Source organism: Oryctolagus cuniculus, chromosome 9, assembly GCF_964237555.1.
Source record: "Oryctolagus cuniculus chromosome 9, mOryCun1.1, whole genome shotgun sequence".
Taxonomy (NCBI): Eukaryota; Metazoa; Chordata; class Mammalia; order Lagomorpha; family Leporidae; genus Oryctolagus; species Oryctolagus cuniculus.
Window position 1 is genome coordinate 82495895 of NC_091440.1, and position 6000 is coordinate 82501894.

Sequence of the window (6000 nt, forward strand, 5' to 3'; positions counted from 1 at the left end):
TAGATGGGCAGTAAGGGCCCTCTGCCCGTATCATTTATCCTCCCCTGAGTGGACGGGATGCACCTCAGAAGCCCACAAGTGACCTCGATATGTCAGCTATGTACTCAGAAGTCCCATGCTGCACTAGACTGGAAGCCAGGTGTGTCTCTGTTGCACTCAGAGACTACGGGGCTATCTGGGCAGTGCTAGTTCATTTCTGATCCTTGGGACTGCTTCGGAGCTGGCTGTAAACCTGGTCTCCCTGCTATGCCTTTAGCTGGCATCTGCATCTAGCTTCCTGTCCTTGCTGGAGAGGTACATTCTGCCTGGCCAGGCAGCAGCTGGGAAGCAGAGGCACTGATATATGGAAGCTGTCATACCCAGCAAGGTTTCTTTCTTGTCTTTTTCTCTGTAACGTTTAGCATTCCTGTCACTGTCCCAATTTCAACAGTATATGTCCTAACCATATGTAGTGGGCTACTCAAGGTCAAAATATAAAGATGGTCTTTACACTCCATATGGGACTGGTTCATGTGCCGGGCTGCTCCACTTCTGATTCAGCTTTCTGTTAATGGCCTGGGAAAGCAGCAGAAGATAGTCCAAGTGTTTGGGTCCCTGCCATCCACATGGGAGACCTGGTTGAAGTCCTTGGCTTTGACCTGGCCCAGCACTGGCCTTTGCTGCAATCTGGGGAGTGAATCAGTGGATGGAAGATCTCTCTCTCTCCTTCCTTCCTTCCTTCCTTCCTTCCTTCCTTCCTTCCTTCCTTCCTTCCTTCCCTCCCTCCCTCCCTCCCACCTCCCTCCCACTCTAGACTTTAAAATAAATAAATTTTAAAAAAATACTGGACTATAAAGCAAAGTCCTTAAGTAGACATGAGGATACCTCAAAAACATTTGTGGAAAATGGAATTAAAAGATGTTGACTCTGAAATCCCTGACTCTGAATTTTTCCACCATATGCATTTTTTTTAAAGTGCCATCCTGCCTTTGGGGTGTTTTCCTATCCAGCCAAGATCACAAGCTCTCAGTTTCTGTTTAGGATGCTCTTCTGAAGGAAAAGGTGTTTCCCATTGATGCTGCCATGAATTAGGTGTACAATAGGACAAGTTCAAGAAACTGGATTAAGCAGAGAGTCCAAGCAACTAATGCTTTAGGATCATACAGAAGAATTAAGACACAAGTCAACATAAATTCCTTTGGAGATCAAAGATCAAAAAAAGCTACCATGGAATTTCTTTCACTCCAAACTAGTTTTGTAACAGCACCACAGATTTTGAATAGTTCTATAAATCAAGGAGTTAACATTGTTGATTGTTTAGCATCCTTGTCAATGTCATGATTTGAGAATCATACGTCTAACCAGCCAGAGGTGGTAAGCTCCACAAGGTGTCCCATGCCTTCCATGGAAGGATACTCATTTACTCCTTCTATAGAAACTTGCTGAGCAGATTTACCATGTCACACATTGCCCTGAGTGTTTGCATAAAAAACAAGACAGGAAAAGTCCTTCCCTCCTTGAGAGTGGCGTCCAGCACAGGAATGGCAGTTTGCACGGACAGATGGATGAACACATGCACAAAGGTGGGCAGGTCAGGACTGTGATACTCAGTGGGCACAGGTCAGCATACTGCACTGGTAAAGGTGCCCCCGACACACACAAATTTTAACATCCCTGAACTCAGGATGTGTCATAATATAAATAGAAAAATTTCATCATCCCTAATCTGAAAATCCAAACCCTGACAGGTTACCAGATCCAAAAACTCCTTGAGCACTGAAATGTTTCAGAATCTAGAGCATTTCAGATTTCAGCTTTTCAGACTGTGGATGCTCACTTGATAGAGTCTATCAAATATTCCAAAACCCAAAAAGCTCCCAGATCTGAGACCTGCTGGCCCAAGGTGTTCTGGAAAAGTGATACTCCACCTGAACAGAAAACTGTTGACCACTTGGTAGCAGTCAAGACACAGTTGCCATGTCCTTGCTTGTGCATAAACTTGGTCACAGCTACTCATTTTGTTTTCATTTCTACTGAGTTATGAGCACTGTTGGCACTGAAAATGTTCTGCTTAATCGCCATTTAAATGGTTTTCAAAAAGATTACACTATGACTTGGCACTGTAAGGAGACGTTGCTATGCATGCATAAAGGTACCAAGCTGAGCACTGGGGCATAAGTATTATCTTTGTTTTACATTTCCATTATATCTTGCAAAGCAAGATTCAAAAGCTTTACCAGACTGAAGAAAGACACAAATTGATGAAGCTGTGTGGTAGTTTGTTACTGAGACTCATGTAAATAGATTGCTCATCACATCCCAAGCAGTGCTACTAAAACAACCTGCAAACAAAACAAAACAAAACACCCAAAAACCTACCAACATTGATGAAGCAAGGATGGCAGTGTGACCTGTTCATGCTGTGTCATGGAAGACCAGGGTTAAAGAGATATGTCATGAAAAAGCTGGCACTATTTCTCCTTTCTCCTGCAGCATACAAATAATGCTGCATATTACAACTGATAGCATTTCAGATTTGATGATGTATGAAAAACAAGATGGATTGCTAGTCAATCAGAAGTTTGAAAAACGCAGAGTGGAAGTTTGTTGGTTCTAGACAGTTTCTAGTTACTGAAGTATTTGTACATGCACAACTTCAGGCAAAATGTCCCAATTCAATAATATGATATAGTTTTGCAGATCACTCATCATTTAACATATTCTATTTCCTCCTATTTCAAAAGCACATTTTTGGCATATGTTCCATTCTGGAGAAACAGCGTGACAATGAGCAAACCTCATGTTCCACTTTCTCAACTTTAATTGGTGCTGCTCCAGATTTTAACAGTTCAGAGAAAATAGGGGGTAGTTTCTGGGGCTGTGGGCTAAGCTCAAGTGAAGACTGCTACACAGGATGGAGCAGAAGGTCCATTTGAGATCCCAAAGCATGCATACAGGACTTTAAGATTCTTAGCACCACAGTAACATGAATAAAACACCAACTGTAAGGATACGTTTCTAGGCAGCATTTGGTCACAGCTCAAAAAATGCATTGATTTCTTTTTAAGCATAATGCTAAGCAAATCATTTGGAACCAGAGAGACTTGAAAGCTATACTAACAAAGAGAACACACACACACACCCCAGGAAAGAGAAATGATAAACAATGGCTGCAGATTAGACATTTTTTAAGCACAGCTACAACACTTAGTGTGTCATATCTGTGACATCAGTGTTCCACAGTATTTAGTCAAGTGACAGCTGCCTTGGTATAAAAGCGAACAATGTAGTCAGGAATAGGTAGGGGCTTTCTACATGACGAACACATATTTCAATAGTCTTGACAACAGACAGCATCACGTATGTGGCATTTCCTACTCTGAAGACCTGGTGCCTGTTCCCAGGGCCCTAGGTGAATTTCCTTTCTGGTGAGCAGGAGTGAATTCAGGAATTCCCTGAACTAATATCACTGACTTCCTTTCAGTCTCTGCTTTTAAGTAGGCCAGCTCATGTCAGGAATCCTCTGACAGTTGGTACAGGAGCATGCAAGTGCCAGTGTGAACACTGCTGGGTTGTGCTGCTGCCAGCCCGCAGGGTGCACTTCCATGCGCAGAGCCGAAATAGACTTGGATGGCCGAGAGGGCAGACTGCTCCTTAAATGCTACTTACCTATCTTCCAGCATGAGCTTAGCTGAAGGAGTGAGGGCAACTGGCCTGTGTGGAGAGTTCCATCTGATTTCTATGCTGGAAACCAGGTGTCAGGAGGCTGCGGAGGCCCTGTCTGGCCTCTCAGGTGCATATGCACACAGTGCAGGTTCCCAGAGGGAGAAGACACTCTATGAAAGAGTCTGATGCACAAGGCGGAGAGACAGTATATGGATTTCCCAGTGTATATTCAAAAGGCCTCTCTCTCTCAAGTAGGGCTACAAGACAGCATAGAGCAAGGACAAGAGCACAGACAGGCAAACAGGTGCAGATTCAAACCCCAGCTCTATCACTTACTCTTTCAATTCTAAAATTGGAGCAGAAATTAGAGTGACTGTGAGAATTAAAGTAACAGTATATGTAAGACACTTGCTAATGTGGCCAGCTGTGAGGGTAAGTCATATGGGCTCAGAACATGATGCCTTTGGCCAAGGGCGGGGGGGTCTGGAAGGTTTTATGAAGTTGTCTTGAGGCAAGAATATGTTCTCACAAGGAAAAATAAAATCTGAAAATTCACATCTGTGATCAGAAAAGTACCAATATATTAGAATTTAATAGACCTCAGGAGTGGGTGTTCAGCACCGTGGTTAAGACACTACTAGAGTTGCCCACATCCCATTAAAGAGTGCCTGAGTTCAAGCTCTGGCTCCATTTTAGATTCCAGCTTCCTGCTAAGATGCACCCTAGGAGGCAGCAGGTGATAGCTCAATTACTTGGGTCCCTCCCACGCACATGGGAGGCTTTGGCCTTTCTGGCCCCTGGCTGCTGTGGGCATTTGGGGAGTGAACCAGCAGCAAGATCTCTCTACGATTCTGCCTTTCGGAAACAGGAGATTTTAAAAACAGAATTGAACACACAGTCCTCGCGGGTCTGCTAATTCAAAAGCCATGATACAGGTTACCGCCTCTACCGTGAGCTACTTTATGATAACAGCCTGCTCCCACAGTCTTGTGTAAAACTCAGTTCTAACTCTAATCATTCTTCGTCTGCCTTAGTGGAAGTTTTGGAAAGCAATTTCCATCTGGCTCATCCCACTTCGAGTAAGTGCATGTGGTGTTGGGCATCCCTGTTCCAGGCCCCGTCACCCTTCCAGGTGGCCCCCAACTGCCACACACTTAGGTGCAGGTGTGTGTCCTCAGAGAAGGTGGACCGAAAGCCCGGGGCAATTAGACAACAGGAAGAATGGACAGAAGTAATCACCGGTGCCTTGGGCGCGTTGGGGTTTGGGGCTCTTTAATTACAGGGAAAGGTCGGTTCCAATTGTTGAAGCTCTTAGAGCACTGAGTTGGTCGGGTCCTTCCCACCGGGACAGATCATGGCCATTGCATGCCTGCTGCGCTGTTTTCAAGCAAAAGCCGCAAGTGTGGGCTCTGCATGCTGTCTCCAGGGAGCCCCTCCCCAACAAGGGTTCCCACCAAGGAAGCTGCTAGGTTAGCAGTGCTGCTCAGGGCAGAAAGTGGCACGGGTTCCCGTGTGCCCTTATCGAGGGCACCAAACTTTCTCCCGCAACAAAACCTCTTTCAAACCACATGGAGGCAGGAGGAGGATGCAGCCTGGGGATGCCGTCAGCTGCTGCCGGAGACTGCCCTCCCCGCCCCCCGCCGCCCTCCGCCCCCACCCGCTTCCGAGCAGGGAAAGCAGCCCAGACAGCGCAGCCCCGCGCCGCCCCACCCACCGCACACCGCCCACACCCCCGGGGCCGCGGAGCCCCGCCATTCACAAAGCCGTTCGCGCCGCGCGGCGATTCCCAGGGACCAGGGGGCGAGCCAGGCTGGGTACCTTAGGAAGAAGCCAGGACACCGGCGCCGGAGGGGACCCGCAGCATCGTCCGGACGCCGCCGTCACCGGAGGTGCCTGGGCTGCGCCCAGAGCCCGAGCCGTGGGGACCCGGTGTCGCCGCGGCCGCCCGCGCTCCCCGCGCTGCGCTCGGATCGCTGCGCCCGGGCTCCGCTGCCCGGCGACAGCCACTGTCAAGCGCAGCCCCGCCCCCTGCGCGCCCGGCGAGCCGCGGACCCCCGGGACGCGCCGCCGCCCGGATTGGCTGCGGGCGCCCCTGACCACGCCCCCCGCTCGGCGCGCGGCCCTCCCGGGCGGGCCTCTCCAGGGGCGCCGCGCAGGGCGGGGTCCCGGGCTGGGCGCGGCTTCCTGCGGGCACCGGCGCGCCGAGCCTGCGCTCCTGGGCGCTGCAGTTTGCCCTGTCTTTGCCAGCCCAGAAATAAATAGACGACCGAAGAGAAAAGGAAGAGCAAACGTGTTGTGTAGGGCTCTTCCCGGGGAGGGAAGTGGCCACCGCAAGCAGCAGCTGCGGTGTGAAAT

The 6000-nt window shown here is 48.9% G+C and overlaps 1 protein-coding gene across 2 annotated transcripts in view; it reads right to left on the reverse strand.

Moving 5' to 3' along the window:
• Positions 1–5660, reverse strand: part of FRY (FRY microtubule binding protein) — a 492126-nt gene extending 486466 nt beyond the window's left edge. The window contains exon 1 of one of the 2 annotated variants that reach the window (XM_008273531.4): positions 5464–5660. The gene's annotated coding sequence lies outside the window, so the exon portion shown is untranslated. The remainder of the gene's footprint in view (positions 1–5463) is intronic. The other variant, XM_070049049.1, reaches the window with a different exon arrangement.
• Positions 5661–6000: the final 340 nt, after the last annotated feature.